The sequence below is a fragment of the Euprymna scolopes genome, chromosome 16 (genome assembly GCF_053919585.1).
Source record: "Euprymna scolopes isolate OS-2025 chromosome 16, ASM5391958v1, whole genome shotgun sequence".
NCBI lineage: Eukaryota > Metazoa > Mollusca > Cephalopoda > Sepiida > Sepiolidae > Euprymna > Euprymna scolopes.
Genome location: NC_136497.1, coordinates 129,289,302 through 129,307,143, shown reverse-complemented (window position 1 = coordinate 129,307,143; position 17,842 = coordinate 129,289,302). Strand labels below are relative to the sequence as shown.

The following is a 17,842-nucleotide window of genomic DNA, read 5'->3' as shown; positions in this document are numbered from 1 at the left end:
TTGTCAGGGGTATTTACGTCAAGGGGGTACAAGTGCTTGCAGTTCTTCGAAGCATTCACCATTAAAGTATTTGTAAAACAGGCAGAGGGATGCTACATTTCATTGATGGGACAGAGGCTGAAGCTCAGATGACAGTTCACAGCGATTCTCTTTTAAACCTTGTCTAGGAGTGAGAGACTAGTAGCAGATGCACCAGCCCAAATATGACAACAATATTCCATACATGGGCGAATGGTAGCCTTATAGAGGTACAGGATACTTTCGGGCGTTAGTAGCTTTCTAGCATGGCAGAGAGAACCTACCTTTTTCACAGCAGTCCTGACAATGCTCTCAATGTAATTTTTCCAACTCATGTTTCCTGTGAACGTTAGGCCGTTAGGAGTTTAAAAGATGTACTTTGAGATAAAGAGTCTTTGGCCATTGCTATTGGTTGTAGAGAAGGTTTCTTGCAGTTATTGAAGGAAATGGGTTTAGTCTTGGCAGCATTGAATGTGACCATCCATTTTTGTCCTATTCCACTACAGATTGGAGGTCGTCGTCCTCTAGGGTTTCTGCCATTTCTTTAGATATGTGTTCATTTGTTTTCCTGTCATGTCTGTTATAGAGCGTGGTGTCGTCAGCATATATACCCATCTCACAGACAATTTTGTCAGGGAGGTCATTAATGAATATTAGCAATAATAGAGGTCCAAGGATAGACCCCTGGGGCACTCCCGCATTTATATTGTATTGTTTAGATGTATGACCATCGAGGACAACCTGGATTTTTCTCTTATCTAAGAAGGATTTAATTATGTTAAGTATTCTTCCAGTGATCTGATTTTCCCAAGAAGACCTTCATGCCATACTCTGTCAAATGCCTAAGAGATATCGAGAGCTACTGCTCTACCCTCTCCTGCTTTGCCAAGTGAATGGTATATATGCTCAGAGATGACAGTTAGGATATCTGCCATGGAACGGGCTTGCACAAATCCATATTGTTGGTCGGTCAGAAGTTTATCATCTGTAAGGTGATGGCCTAAAGCTTGGTTAATTATGGACTCAAATGTTTTGGCAAAAAGTGAGAGGAGGCTAATGGAGTGGTAATTTACTGGGTCAGTTCTTTCGCCAGAATTTTTGAAAACTGGTACCCCAGAAGCAATTTTCCCGCAGGCAGGAAAGCAAGATTCATTAAGGCATTTGTTGTAAAGTTTAGAGAACCGGAGCTACTTCGGCAGAGCACTTTTTTTAATAGCACAGCCGGGATGAGATCACATGTTTTTGAAGTGTCAAGATTTATGATAGCATGCACCTGAGAAGGTATGATTTTCAGATCGTATAGTGTGGCATCTGTCTGCAAAGGAAAGTCAGGAAGGGGTGGTTAGCAGTGTCCAGTGTGGAGTTGGAAGCAAACCGACTGGCAAGCTTGTTAGCCTTCTTGGTTGCTAATCAAACAACCTCGAAAAATTGGCTAAAAAAATTAATTCCTTCATCATCAACTGGACACTTTTCTACAAGGAGGGGGTCGCTTTTTTCGTCAATATTTTCGAAAGTCATCCCCTCTTTTTGATTGATTAGCTTTAACTTAAACCTTCATGACTTCCAATTTGGCGATGGATGCAACGGCAAAGAAATCATGTTTTTTTTTTCGCATTCTTTTCCTCCTTGGTGGTATAGGGTCAAGCCTGCCTGCCTGCCTACCTACTACCACTTTTTTTTTTTTTTTTTTGCTCAACACACACCTCCAAACATCCAGGCAACCAAGCTAGTATTTAATGAACGGACTGATACTAGCAACATTACGTCTGTGAGAGAGAGGATGCAGAGAAAAAGGGTGGAGTCTAATCAAATTAGGGATACGTTTCTGAACCTTATCAAGAACCTTAAATGATTTACAGGCTCAGATATGACAGCAGTAATCCATACGGGATTGGAAAGCAACTCCCTCTTATTAGGCAATTCTCGAGATGGTTTGTTCCTTGTTCAAGGAGGTATGGTGTTCGTTCTGTGCATTTCTAGAAGGTCCACCCTCCCAGACTACCTTTTCCTTTAGGGAAGGAGTTGGTTTATTGCTAATCGCCCGAGGCGACTCTACCAGAGAATGCTGGGAGGGAGGAGATAATTAATTCATATTATTAAGTACTATGATATTTTCCCATTGATTACTATACACTCATTAACCCTTATACTCGAGTGGCCTCTTGGCCTTGATGTGGCGACTCTTTTGTAAAAAAAAACCCTAAAAAAACTCATAATATATTACTGAAATATTACTTGTAGGAATTATAATAAAAAACGCATAGCGTAGCATTTTATTTAGAATTCAATATGAGTGCTAGTATTCATCACTAGATTTTACATCTACTAACCCAAGAATTCTCATCCAATAAAGATTGGATGAGAATTCTTGGGTTAGTCATACCATCAAATTCTTTTGTTCTGTATACCGTCCTTAATTTTCCTCAGAGGTCATCTTCACCTCAAAGAAACCAAAAGTGTGTTCTTTACTACCGGCACAGGAAAGAGGGAAAACCATGAAAAGAAAATGCGAAAGGCGTGATATCTTCTTTAAATATAAAAGCAAAAATGTATGTATGTGTGTTCGCTTTTTCTGTGTGTCTACAAAACGCTTCTTTCAGAGAAGTGGTCGCTCGCTTCACAACTTTTAAAAACTTTTTATATCACATAAATCATAATATCTCACAGTTAACAACGAAGCTCGCCTGTCTATTTAATTTGCTCGATTTCGGGAAGATAAATATTCAACATTTGTCGCTCGCCACATGTGGGTTAGTCCTTTTCCTATAACATCTTGGGAAAATAAAAATTAAAAAAAAGCGTTCCGCAGTAAATGAATACTATCCCGCAGTCAAACTTGACTTCATTAACTCGTTAAAACGGGCACCTGCCAAATCCAAGTAATTAAATAAATTCAAACGTGTTTCCGTTAGCATCTCGCGGTGGGGCAATGGTTAACGTCGCACTTTTTTTTTTACACTTTAATTTACAACTTTGCCTCAACGGTTCGGGTTCGATTTTCATACTTTTTTTTTTAACACCACCCCACCCCTGAAGTTTCCACACACACCTCCAAACACCCGGGCAATGCTGGGTACCCCTCGCTAGTCTATATATATAAAAGTGAAAATGTATGTTCGCTTTTTGTGTATGTCCAAGAAAGGCTTTTTTCAGAGAAGCGGTCGGTCGGTTCACAACTTTTTATATGACATGTAAATCGTAATATCTCAAAGTTAACGGAGCTCGCCTGTCTATTTAATTTGCTCGACTTCGGGAAGATAAATATTCAACAGTTTTCGCTCGCCGCATGTAGGTTAGGCCTTTTCCTATGTTTCCCCCTACCCCCAACGTCTTGGGGGAAAAGCATTCCTGCACTAAATGAAAGGCTACCCCGTAGTCAAAAGTTGACTTCGTTAAGTCATTAAAACGTGCACCTGCTAATTTAAGTAATTAAATAAATTCAAACGTGTTTCCGTTAGCATCTCGCGGTGAAGCAGTGGTCGCACGTTTTTTTTTCACACTTTAATTTCCAACTTTGCCTCAAGGGTTCGGGTTCGATCCTCATACTTACCTACCAAAACATTTTTTTTTATTTTAACCCCCCCCCCGAAGTTTCCACACACACAAACACCCGGGCAGCCTTTTATATATATATATATATATATATATATATATATAGAGAGAGAGAGAGAGAAAATCACTTTATGATTTTTAGTGGGTTTAATAGTCAATTGTGTCAATTATAAAGCTGATTTTAATCTCAGTAGTTCGAATTGAATTGTCTTCCTTTATTTAAAACATAGCAGATCAAAACACAAACTCATTCATGAAATTTGATTTTCTTAGTTAAAAAACGGAAACAAAATTACTTTATCAATTTACGTGATTTTTGGAATATGATATTTTTGTTCGGTGAAGGATACGTACATCAAAGACTTTTCTGTATTTTTTTTTTTTTTTTTTTTTTAATTAGGTTTAAAGCAAAATTTTACTTTCTTTCCACCTTAAAAATGACGACTTGATAGGTTTTCGAGTAACAAATAGTTTTCTGGATATTAAGACATTTTTTCCAATGTATTACTTAAACGTTCGCCATGCTTAATAAGGGGAGCAGGGGGGGTGTTTAATAACATGCATGCGAATTAGAATTTTTCAGAAAAAAAAAAAAAAAAAAAAAAAACATGGCCTCCAGTAAAAACATGATGGATTAATTTGGATAATAAAAGTTTTAATATCCAGAAAACTACTTTTCTGCACCAAATTTAAATGTGATATTCGTTTTCGGCATACCCGAAAACCTTAAAAGGGCGTAAATTTAACGACGAATGTTGAGGTGGAAAAAAAAAAAAAAAAAAAAAATACCAAGGGACAGATTTATTAAGAGAGTTGTTAATTTATGGGATTTATTTGCTTCCCTACAAATTGAAAAATGTGACAATATCGTTTTTAATGTGGGGAGAAAATCAACTCCCTTAAAAGGGACACTCTGGCAATTGCAAAAATTGCCTTAGGTTTCCGCTTAGCATAACAAATATAGCATCAGAACAGATACTACATCTTAGCTCGAACTTCTAATAAAAAAAAAAAAAATAATAATAAATAATTAAAAAAAAAAAAAAAGAGTTGGGGGAAGCCAAACACAATTGAATCCATTAAGTCCAAGAAATTCTTAAGTGAAAACACGATTTAGGTCCGAAGACGAACTAAGAATTGGGTTATCAATTTCTTTCTTGCCTTTGGCACGTTTTGAGACAAGATCACGTGACCAAACATTCCTCTTTCACTTCTGTAGCAGAGTCTTATAGCAACTGATTGAACCTGAACGGTAAAAGAAATTAGTAACGATAACACTAAATGAAACCCGAGTTACTGAAACTAAGAAAAAAAATAATAAAACCGAATACCAATATACGTGTTTACATTGTTGTTGGTTGCAGTGTGTCTGTGTGTGATTATTGCATTTTTAAAATATAATTTTATTTTAACTGTCACGCGCACAGTTTGTTTTTGTAAATTGTTGCATTCTTCATTTGTTTTTTTTTGGGGGGGGGGGGGTTGAATATAAATTTCAATTAAAAAAAAAAAAGAAAAAAAAAAAAGAAAGTCACATATTAATGTAAATAAACCAGTACTTCTGCAACTACGGACCGTGCAGAAATAATGCTATTATTTAGAACCCAATTCTTAACACGACGAGAAGACTGTTTTTGTTTGTTTTTTTTAAGCTGTTCTGTACTTTCACCTAACAATTTAATAAGCAAAAGATACTGTAAACATCAAATTTGATTCGAAAATCCTATCTAAAAATAGCACAGCCCGTAAACTGTAGAAGTACCAATAAATCAGCAAGTGCTTTTTTTTTTCGTTTGTTTTATTTCATGAACCCGAGTTTAATTTTGTGTGGTGGTGGTGGTTGCCTTTCGAAATTTGTTACTGAATTTTACCCGACAAACAAGCACCTTGTTTGTTCTTCAAAAAGAAGCGATTTAAAATAAAAATGGCTTTAACTTGGAATTCGATTTTATTATGAAAAACAAACATTACGTATCCGTCACGTAACGAAGATGTTACATTCCAAAAAAAAATCACATAAATTGCTCAAGTAATTTTTTTAGAACCAAGAAAATCAAATTTTATTACGACTTTTTGATCCGCCATTTTTTATAAATAAAAGGTGGGACAACTCAATTCGACATATTGAAATCAAAATCAGGCTTGTAAAGGACACAATTTATTATTAAAATTGTTAGAAATCGTAAAAGAAAAAAAAACATTTTCTATATACGAAAAATAAACTACTTGATCGATTTACGTGATTTTTGGAATATGTCATCTTCGTTCCTGACGTGTGCGTGCATAAAATGATTGCTATATTAAAAAAATCGAATTCTAAATAAGAACTAAAGAAAATTAATTTACAAGATCAAATTAACAAATACATTTTGATTTTTTAAGGATTAAAATTTCATCCTTAAACTAATTTGCGGGTAATAAGTTTACTTTAAAAGAAATACGTCTGTCTATTTGCACGTCCAAAGTCTTTATATTTCATATTATTTCAATATTTCATGTATCCACACGAAATTTTATGAGACAAAATTTTATGTATCTACTGGTGGGTGGACGCTGGACGCCCTGCTGCTTTGCCCGGGCGTAAAATACGCTTAAATATATTTCTATTTGTCGAGACTTGGTATATATTATTGTAGAGTCGCGATTTCAAAAGTTAAAAAGAAAAAAAATTATTTAGGTGCCATTAGCTAAAATCGAAACCGAAATTGTAGCATTCAAAGCTGGTGACGTTACCACCGTATCAACGTGACACGCATATAAACCGATTAAAAATAAACCAACATGAATGTACAAAATGTATAACGATTTTCTCAATTTTGATCCGTTTATGATCGCTTAAAAACAATTTTAATCGGCTAAAAAAGAATGGTGTGTAAAAAAAAAATCCAATCATTTGAGACCCCTAACGCCGCTCGGCGACTTTTAGTTTAGGAGGAGATAGAGTTTGAAAATATGGAGACAGACAGACGTTATATATATTAGATTTTCAGTATTTACTTTAATAGTGCTCAATACGCGAGTAAACCTATATACTAATATATGAAGATATGACAATTTAGCTACACATAATTTTCAGCGTTTCATTATTTTGTAAGGACCACGGTCATTTGTAGTAATTTTTGGAATTTACTCATTTCGACATGACACGTAATGTTTTCACCAGAAATGCGTGGATGTAAAAGATAAACAATCCATTCCAACACCTAAACTAAACGATAGAAGTTTAGTTTCACTTTCAAAATAAAGACAGGACTTTTTTCCTGTTGAAAGTCTAACTGATTTTTTTTGTTTTCTCTCTAAATTAAAAAAATATATATATAACTTCCAAAAAAAAGTTACAGAAATATATTTCCCTTTGTTTCCTCATAATTTATAATTTTTCTCGGAATTTATCAAATATTTTGCGGGAGAAATTTGCATCTTGCGATCATGAAGGCAGAGAGCATTTTTATTTTCACTTTCAAATTCGTTACGTACGATTTTAGCGTCCTAAATCCACCCCTCTCCCCCAATACTCATTTCTATAGGATTATTCAACTCGTAGTTTTAAAATTAAAATGGCAATTTAAAATCTAAGTAACAAATATTCATAAACATTGAATTTAATATCAATTTTTTTTTTAAACAGGATTCAGTATTTTTCTTTCCTTAAAGATGGATTTTCCGTCCGTCCCTGAACCTGCTTTATTTATTTATTTAATTTCATCTCGCTCGTTGTCGAGTTTTTTTTTTTCTTCCTAATATTAAAGTCAGTCAAACCGAAAAGAATTGATAGTAAATTAAATATTTTATTAATATTTGTTACATCTTAAAATTATTATGTAATTTTAAAACTACAAAATGACGTCCTTCTGGGAAGGAGAATTTGGGACGCTGAATTCATATAAAACCTGTGATATTACTCATGAATAAACAGGATATTTTTTTTGTTGTTTTAAATTCGGAATTGAATTATTAAATGCAGATATATATACACAAGCCGAATTGATTAATCAACATGATTTACTGTTTATCGTCGTTCTGCTACGCATCGAGTTCCCTTCCTAGAGTTCCTTCAGAAATTGGTCTCCTTTACAGACATGTTCTTTCTTTCCATTATATATATATATATATATATATATATATATATATATATATATGGGAATAAAATAAACGAATAATTAATCAATGGAAAAAAAACTGTATAAATTGTTTAAAACCATTTATATTAATTTATCTCTGACGAAAAATCCAGAAGGATTGGGAAGTACTCGGACTTATAAATATGGTGATTACATCAGCCAGTTCATGCCAGAAGTGAAGACTGTTATTCGGAAGTTGGACAGGATCGAAAACAGAATTAATAGAAAAAAAAAAAAAAGTATTTTTTTAAATGAAATCTGCCTAAGAGAAAAAATGCTGGCTATATATATATATAGGCAGCATTTTTATGAGGAGCACAAATCTACTCTGATACTCTGATGAATTGTTTGGTGAATTTCCGCTATTCAACAAAACACGTGTAACAAACACGTACTAATTTGACATAAAATAAATACATTTTATGGTTTGGGAATTTTTACTAACGAGATATAAATATTTTTGCACAAAAGTTTTTTTTCTTTTTTCTTTGCATTTATGACTAGTTTTTTATGTAGTGCTGTTTCAATTAATGCCAGAACCAGCAAATTCATAGTTCCGTTATAATATTCATTTGCTAGTTAAGTATCTTTCCTCTAATAAGAACGCATTTCTTTGAAACTCCGCGAATTAAGAAAATTTCAATATACCTTTTTTGAGTGTCTTGTCGAACAATAAATTCATGCTAAATATTTTTTACGGTCTTTAATTTTTCTAATATATATGCACACACACACACACACACACACACACACACACACACACACGTGCGCGTATATTTAGTAAATAAATTGTTTTCAATGTTATCTTTAAGCTAACATTTTTCCGCAGGTGCTTGTGCAGTTAACAGACTATCCTATTTTCGAGATGGGCTTTTCAATTTAGATTCAATTTTTACGGCATCTTTCATTTCCTAAATTGTTAGATGAAAGTACAGAGTAGTTAACAAAACCACCCTCCCCATGTAAAGAACGGCTTTCTTATAAACGTTATTGTTTCGGCACAATTCGTAGACTGTATGACCGAGTACCTTTCCGTATCCCAAATTTTCTTCTATCCAAGTAAATTGTCTTCAAATTAAATTACAACTCGAGATGTAGCAACAGAGCAAAGATATTCATTAAATATTTCATTTAATATTGATTCTGTATTTTTTTTTCCTTAATAGAATGTATTTTTGTGTGTGTGCGGGATAACTAATATTAGAAAGGGGGAAAAATAGGTGTTTATGCAGAGAGGATACCGTGCCCCCCCCCTTTTTTTTTTAGATAGTATCTTCAAGTTAAATGCAAGTATCTTATTTATTAAATTGTAAGGTGAAAGTACAAAATATTACAAAACGCTCTCCCCTCCCTCCGCGTGTTAAAAATGGGTTTCTAAATAATGTTATTTCAGTACGGTACCTTTTCTGCAAATTCATAAAAAAAAAAAAAAAAAAAACTTGGGGCGGTGGGGCAGAACAATAACGATAACAAACAAACTGTTAAGTACATCCCCAGCATTTAATTTACACATACACGGGAAAAGGGTATTTAAATCTAAGGTACTTGTGCAGTTTACCGACCGTGCTGAAATCATAGCGTAATTATTTTGCAAATCCATTCTTAACATGGAAAGGCGAGATTTAAAAATATTCTGCACTTTCACCTAACAATTTAATAAGCAAAAGATACCGTCAAAATTGAAAATCCTATCTAAAACAAAACCAAAAAAAAAAAAAAATGAGGGGTCCTTAAACTGCACAAGCACCAAATTAATAAACAAAATTATATGCACAAAATTACTAAGTTTTCTTTAAAATATATACTACATAAAATGTTTTAGGAATAATTTTAATGTGGTGCCTGGTGCCATACATGCAAACGCAACAAATCGAATGATTTTTAGAGAAATGACGGTCTTTTTCGGTGAAGAATTTGGGACGCTAAAAACGTATATGAACTCAAATAAGATGACTCCAAATATTCAACAGTCAAAATATTTTCATATATTAAACTTCTATTCGCTTTTCTTATTTTAACTTCATTTAAATAATTAGTCCCAATTTTTCTATCATATCGCCGCAACATTAAATTCTATTTTTAATTTAAATCTTTTTTTTTTCTTTTGACCAAACGGGATGATTGAATTGTAGAATTTATAAAAATAAAAGAATTAAAAAAGAAAGAGTACTATTATAAAAAAAAAAAAAAAGCGAAAAAAAAAAAAAATATATATATATATTAACGAATCGAATTTTTAAAAGAAACTAATTTACTTGAATTCCTAGCTTGAAGGGTGGATTATTTTATTTTAAATTTTGTCGTTTTTCATTCAACGGTATGTCATTTTTTTTTTTTATAATCCACCTTTTTGACGTTTCAATTACCGGATAGGGAAAACATTACGATCGATTTTTGTAATCTACGGATGACCAGAGACACAACAAAACGAAAGGTCGCACGGAAGACGGATGAGTGCAGAAACGAAGGACACAGAAGTAAAAGTAATTAAAATTAATCTGAAAGGAAAATTTGTTGGGATCTATCTGATGAAATATGTAACAGAATTTCATATATTTTCTAATAGAGTTTTTAGTTTTAAAACATTGATTAAAAAAGTCTATTTGTCATTTCAGTTTTTTTTTTTTTTGTTTTAGTTCTGTTATTTAAATTTAAAAAGAAAATTAAAATTTTTTTTTTTTTTATGACCTGCCCCAACGTAGTATATAAACACCCCCAACCACCTCATGTTAAGAACTTTCGAGGTTGGGGGTGTTTATTCCGAAAGCCGTTCTTAACATGGGGAGGTTGGCCCACGCTGGGGCACGTCGTAAAAATTTACCTAAAAAAAAAAAAAAAAAAAAAAAAACGGCTCTCTGGGACTACTAAGGAGGAATGAGAGAGAAATGGAATTAAGTCGATTAAATTAGTCAGTCCCGGGAATGGCCAAAGCAGTTTAAGATTTGAAAGTTACCTTCTTTTCTTGAGGGGCTCTTTTTTTTTTTTTTTCTTTTTTTTTTTTTTTTTTTTTTTAATCCGTAGGGTTATCAGTTGTTTGTTTTTCGCGGTTTTCAAATTGTCAACTGCTTAGTGCTTCGGTCTTTTCAAGACTGGCTCGTGATTGGGTCATAGTTAAGACTGTCAGCTTTCTGACTTCCGGTTTTTGCTCTGCAGGCGAGATGATGGTGACAAGTAAGATAGGGTCCCTTCTGATTAATTATTACCTTCTCAGATTATGTGAAATCCCTCCCCCACGCGCGCTTTTCCCCTAGTGTTAAGAATGGCTTTCTTGTCTGCTCAGTCATATCTCTCCAACCAAACGGACAGCAGAAACCGGAAGTAACAAAGAGCAGATAATCTTAACTATAACCAGTGATTCTCTGGACTGACTCGGTAAGTTTTGGAATCCCCTGGATACCCATTTCATTACAAGTTCCGAATATCTTCAAGTTGATATTTTCCAGGGGTAAAGCAACCAATGAATCTTAATGAGGTTCATACAAGAGTGCTCAATACCGAAGTAGGGCAAGGTAGACTTTTTATTTGTTTTACATAAGCAAATAGATGTCGCTACACATTCATGAGTATGTTTCAGTCAGCCAGTTATAAGTAACTAGAGACCTCTTGGGGCATGCTGCTCATGAATGTGCAACAACAAATGCTTATGTAAAAAATATATATATATATATATATATATATATATATATATACCAGGTTAATGGTATTCAAGAGCGACAACCAATTAATTTAACAAGATTATTAATAGGACTCATTAAAAGATGTGAGAAATTACATAGGAGTCACCACTTATTAAGGCCCACAGGCCATTCGAGGATAGGGGTTACCGAGTGTATAGAAGTCAATGGGATAATATAGTAATCGTTAGTAGTGGAAATTTAGTAAATTGGATTACGTAAAGGGACGGTTCATCAAGAATTTGTTTACATTCGACTTGAAGACAACCATATTGTAATCAGCTGGAAAGCAGGCAAACAGAAGAGAGTTCCACATGCATGCAGTTCTACGAAAGAAGCCTTGTTCATGGAATCTACATTTGGGTTTAAGCACAAATAAAGAGTGGAGGAAATTATTGACAGTGGTTTCAGATAGACGAGTGTTTTTCATGAAAGTTTGGCAAAGGGGACCATAGATTGGAGCTCAGACGAGCACTTGCCATGAAAATATCGATAAAACAGAGACAGGCTCACAACTTCCCTTTTGTGGGAAAGAGGTTGCAGAGAAGAGAAAAGGGCATCCCCCACTAGGCTACAAAGCCTATTTGGAACTCTATCAAGGCAGGATAAGCTACTTCTAACTGCTCCTGTCCAGATGTGGCAACAGTACTCCATCCTTGGACGTACCTGGCTTTTGTATAGATGGGGGATTGCATCAACAGTGAGATATTTAATGGAGCAGTAGAAGGATCCAAACATTTTTCCAGCAACCTTAACAACAGATTTGAGGTACGTGTTCGATTTCAGATCAGGAGTAAAGGTCAAGCCCAGAAGCTTGTCAAAATATGAAGCCTCCCCAAGGCTAGAGCCATTCATTTCAATTGTTCAAATGGTTTATTGGTTTAACACATTGTTTTAATAACAGCCTTTCTCATTGGTTGATTTGAATTTTAACCCGCAAGCGCGGACATGTTAAAACTGAAAACTTTAGTCCAAGCAAATCTTTCAGGCGTGATGGACTCATTTTTAATATCCTTATAAATTCTTTGGTGCCCAATATTCTCATGGTACTATTAAGACAACCTACTAAGTTAGATGTTTCTTGACGTAATAATCATCTTTCTAATTAGCAAAAAATGTTGATTTTGGGGATACTCATGCAGAGAGGGATCCGTGCTGAAATAACGTTACTATTTAAAAAGCCATTCTTAACATGAGGAGGGGAGGGTGTTTTGTACATATTCTGTACTTTAACCTTACAATTGAATAAAAAACATATCATAAAACTTTAATTAAACGTGGAAATACGATTTAAAAAAATAGTGCGGATCACTCTCTGAATTAGCACCATGAAGTCTTAACTACCAGGCTCGGCTGAGCAGCAAAATGACGCAACATAATTTTGCAATCAAGAGGATGGGACGACCTGTCTTAATCAACCAGGTAAGTGTGCTTTTGCAATTTCAGTGTCTATTTTTGGTGCTAGTGCACGTATTGATCTGTGCGTTTTGTTTTTTTTAAATAGCATTTTCAAGTTTAATTAAAGTTTTATAATGTGTTTTTATTAAACTGTAAGGTTAAAGTACGGAATAGGTACAAAACACCCTGTCCTCCCTATGTTAAGAATGGCTTTCTAAATAATAAATTTAATATTTCACCACGGATCAATAAGTGCACTAGTATCCTATTTTTTGCTCTGTGAGAATTTTATTACCACAAAGAAGAGGCAGATATATTTTTACTAATATAAACAAATTTACATGGTCGCGACACTGGACATGCTAATGCTTCAGACAAATGGTCGGTTAAAACCAGATGTCCCCGTCAGGCGACTTAATAAATGGTTGCTTTTCACGGAAGAAACCAGTCCTCAAAATCTATGCATGCATACTGAAGAACGTTTTGAATAGGCCTAGCCGCTTTCATACCATCGACTGCAGGAGGGTCATGTTCAGCATTTTTAGCACAACGAGCTAGATTTCCAGTGGTCCCGTAGGTATCGATGGACGATCGAATTAAGGTTCCTGTATTACTTGAAATAAAATATGTCCTTACATACGCAATCAATTGGGCACTATGGTTTGTACTTCCCCAGTTTAGCATTCCCCAAGCAACATTAGAAAGCCATTCTTAACATGAGAAATGAAGGCCTATGATGCTGTGCTGACTTTTTTTTTTTTTTTTTACAAAGGAATCACCTCTTATCAAGGCCCAGAAGCCACTCGAGGATAAGGGTTAAAGAGTGTAAAGTGGTCAAAAGGACAATATCGCAGTAATTGTTAGAGTAAATTTGGTAAACTGGATTGCTTAAGAGGAACGGCTCATCAAGAACTTGTTTACATTGGACTTGAAAACGGACATATTGTAGTTAGCTGGAAAGAAGGTAAACGGAAGACAGTTCTACAAGGGTGCAGTTTTAAGAAAGAAGCTTTCTTCATAGAATCTGTTTAGATTTAGGCACAGATAAAGAGTGGGGGGAAATTATTGATAGTGTTTACAGCCAAACGAATGTTTCTCGTAAATATTTGGCGAGGAGGGGGGAACCATAGATTGAAGCTCAGACGAGCACTTGTCTTAAAAATGAAAACAATCAATTTTCTTGTAGATGTTAAACTGCACTAGTGCTCGCTGATTATTGCTATGAAACAATAACAAGAGTATACTAGTACATGATAGTCATGTAGTTTCCCCGACATGATAATTTTATCCTAAAAGTGATCTGAAATCGCTCAAAAATTGTTTTTAAAATTATGATATGCCGAATGTTAAAAACTAAGACGCACGTATGGAAGCAGTACCCCCCCACCTCCCTGTAATTTGTCTATTTTCGTCTTCATTTTTTTCAGCGAATGGTCACTAATCAACCAGATCAAAAAAAAAAAAATACAAAAAAAAAAAAAAATTCAATATTTAACATTTTTAACGGGTGCTCCGTTTCTAATATGCAACGTTCTAAATCGATCACCTATTTTGGAACCATCGACTTTTTTTTGACCAAATTTCACGAATTTAGCCTTTTGGGGCATGTTTTGAAGGCCAAATAGCTTTAAAAGGGCTAAATTCGTTAAATTTAGCCGAAAAAAGTCAATGCTTCTAAAATGGGGGATCGATTTACGAGAACATTGTATTAGAAACAGAGCACCATTAAAAAATGTTACATATTGTATTTTTTCTAGTAGATTAGTGACCATTGGATAATATTCCGCTAAAAAAAAAAAAAAAAAAAAAAATTTACAGAGGTACCGCTTTCATATGTGCGCCTCGCTTAATGCCTTTATATTTAGTAAACTAAACTACTTGTCGACCGTTTCCGGTTCTTCCCGTCAGCTGCCGGCCACATCCGAGTAACTTCGTGGAAATCGCAGGTTGATAAATGCAGAAGTACCCATTTTTTAAATTGGTAAACAAACCGACATACTGGCATATTTTCAATGTCTGTTTGGCTAAGAAACGAAGTATCAAGTGATCTAAACGAAACCTGTGTCCATATAATCCGTAATTAAATGGAAAGTGATTTATTTTAAATTCGACTAAAAAAATAAAAATAAAAAAAACACACAGGCAAATCTTTGATATATGTCACTGAACAGAAATGTCACATTCCAAAAATTACGTAAATTGATCAAGTATTCTTTTTAAACTAAGAAAATCAAATTTTATTACAAAGTGAGACGCAATTTTTCATCCGCCATGTTTTCTAAATAAGGGGGAGACAACTCAATTTGAACTACCGAGATAAAAATCGGCCTTTGTAATCGACACAATTAGCTCTTAAAATCGAGAAAAAAAACAAAAACAAACTTGATCAATTTACATGATTTTTGAAATGTGACATCTTCGTTCCATGACGAGTACGTACACAAAAAGAAAAAACTATGTACGTACTCGTTATGGAACGAAGATGTCACATTTAAAAAATCATGTAAATTTATCAAGTTTTTTTTTTTTTCATTTATTTATTTTTTAATGTCGAATTCTAAATAAGAACCGGAAAATGTCAGGACTCTACGGTCGGTCGACGGTGTGCATGCAACGCATATCTAGAATGTATGGTCGAAGGGTGTAAGAAAGGACACAAACCGGGTACCTATTTACTATGCCTCCCCACGGGACAGAGTTAGACACCAGGGTCGTTTTTTAACGTGGAGAAAAGGTACAAAAATAAAAATTGTCTCAGTCGTGAAGGATTTCTCCTTCACCGAAAGAGAACAAGAAATAAAAGTGCAGCAGCATCTGAAGAACAGATACTACAGTTTGATCTTGTCCCGAAGGCCAAATCAATATTGAAACTTGTACCTACCAATTACGGCCGAATGTAACCCCCCCCCCCAAAAAAAAAAATAAGACGTGATAACGTATCATCCTGGATTTTTAAAATAAATCAGTTAGCTAAAAAGAAACCAGTACGAGATAGGTCTAGTAGACAGTTAATAAATTATAGGTCATATTCTTAAGAATGTGCAGGAGGAGAGGGTAAAAACGTGAAAAATAAATATAAAAATAATATGAAAACTGATCGGGCTAAATATTTCATTGTTGCACTTATGTCCATCCGTAGTGAAAAAAGTGGGTCAGTCAGTTTTTTCTCTTTTGTAACCTGGTGCCTCCGTTTTGACCGAGGACCGTTGTTTAGATTAAGATATGGACGCGAAAAAAGGAAAAAATTATGAATGAATCTCAAGTTTTTTTTCTTCCATAAGAATGAAGCCATTTTAGAAATCTTACCTTAAATCTTTGAAAACGGTTGAAAGCAGAATCTTTTTGGTACAATTCGCTTCCTACGTACATGTGCTTCGCGGAAAAGGACGACAGGCGCTTTGGTCCGGTAGTAGTAGTTGGAGTAGCACTAGTAACAGTAGTATTAATAGTTTCCATAGCAAGGCTTATGTAGGTAGAATATTCATAATATTTGTTAATTAATAGATCGATTTAGGAAGATTTATTGAATTCTATTAATACTAATATGGACTTTAATACACAGTTCGAAAGGGTGAGAATTACTTTCGTGCAATAGTAGTAGTTGAAGTAGCACTACTTAGCAGTAGTATTAATAGTTGCCCTAGTAAGTCTTATGTGGTTAGCACGATTCATAATTTTCATTAATTTATCAAATAACATTTATTGGATTTATTTATTCCTAAATAAGAACATTTATAAGGGGTTACAGAGAAAGGATAAGAGTCGGTTTGTTGCTTTAGTAGCAGCTGAAATATCACCATTTAGCAGTAGTATTAATAGTTGATAAGATGTATAGTAGTAGCTAGAGTATAACTACTTATCAGTAGTATTAATAGTTAGCCTAGTAAGGCTTATAGTAGTAGCTGCAATAGGTGTACTTAGTAGTAGTGTTAATAGTTTTCCTAGTAAGGCTTATAGCAGTAGCTGAAATATCAGTACTTGGCAGTGCTATTAATAGTTAGCCTTGTAAGGCTTATAGTAGTATAGTACTTATTTACTTTGCTTCCCCACGGGACAGAGTTAGACACCAGGGTCGTTTTTTAACGTGAACAAAGAAACAAAAAATAAAAATTGTCTCGGTCGTAAAGGATTAAATGCAGTAGTTAGAATATGTAATATCAACACTTAGAAGTAGTATTAATAGTTAGTCTAGTAAGGTTTATAGTAGTAGCCGGAAAATCTCTACATAGCAGTAGTATTACTAGTTAGCCTAATAAGACTTATAGTAGTAGCTGGAAAATCTCTACTTAGCAGTAGTTACCTAATAAGACTTATAGTAGTAGCAGGAATATCCCTACTTAGTAGTAGTGTAAATAGTTAGCCTAATAAGACATAGTAGTAGCTGGAATATCTCTTATTAGCAGTGGTATTAATAGTTAGCCTAATAAGACTTATAGTAGTAGCTGGAATAGCAGCAGTGGTATCAATAGCTTAGTAAGGCTTATACTAGTAGCTGGAATAGCTCTACTTTAGTAGTGTAAATAGTTAGCCTAATAAGACTTATAGTAGTAGCTGGAATATCACTACATAGGACTAGTATTAATACTACTAGTTGTTAACATAATGCCCGAGTTGTATGCCCTTGATGAGAACGTGCTACTTTTATGTAGAGCAAATCTTCTATTCACTGGCATGACAGACACATGCATAAAAGCACACACGTGTCTTGTCGTCATTACTGTTCTATAATAATTATACATGGTGTCAGAAGTCAGATTAAAATACATACAAATAGAATAAATAAAACGGAATAAAACAACCAATCCCAAGTAAAGAACTGAAAAAGATACACAGCAAAGCCAGCAGAAACACGTGATAATGCCCACTGAAAATATCTAAGCCAGACGAGCTCCCATCAAAACAGACCGAAATCGGTCCAATGGTTTCCATGATGCAGATGCAGCAGCAGCAACTTGCCATGCAGGAACAAATAACATGCCTTTTAGCATGAGGTCTGAGTGGCCAGTTATAGAATAGAGTTGTCAGATGAATGGATTATCTTCTAAGATGCATGGCTCTATTACAAAGAGATGACACATC

The 17,842-nt window shown here is 34.4% G+C and overlaps 1 protein-coding gene across 7 annotated transcripts in view; it reads right to left on the bottom strand.

Annotated features, from left to right (window-relative positions):
* Positions 1-16,203, bottom strand: part of LOC145296077 (uncharacterized) — a 500,956-nt gene extending 484,753 nt beyond the window's left edge. For 4 of the 7 annotated variants that reach the window (XM_080142205.1, XM_080142207.1, XM_080142206.1 and 1 more), the window contains exon 1: positions 16,070-16,203. The gene's annotated coding sequence lies outside the window, so the exon portion shown is untranslated. Of the gene's footprint in view, positions 1-10,644; positions 10,699-16,069 lie in introns of those variants that run through there. The other 3 variants (XM_080142212.1, XM_080142211.1, XM_080142208.1) reach the window with 1 other exon arrangement.
* Positions 16,204-17,842: the final 1,639 nt, after the last annotated feature.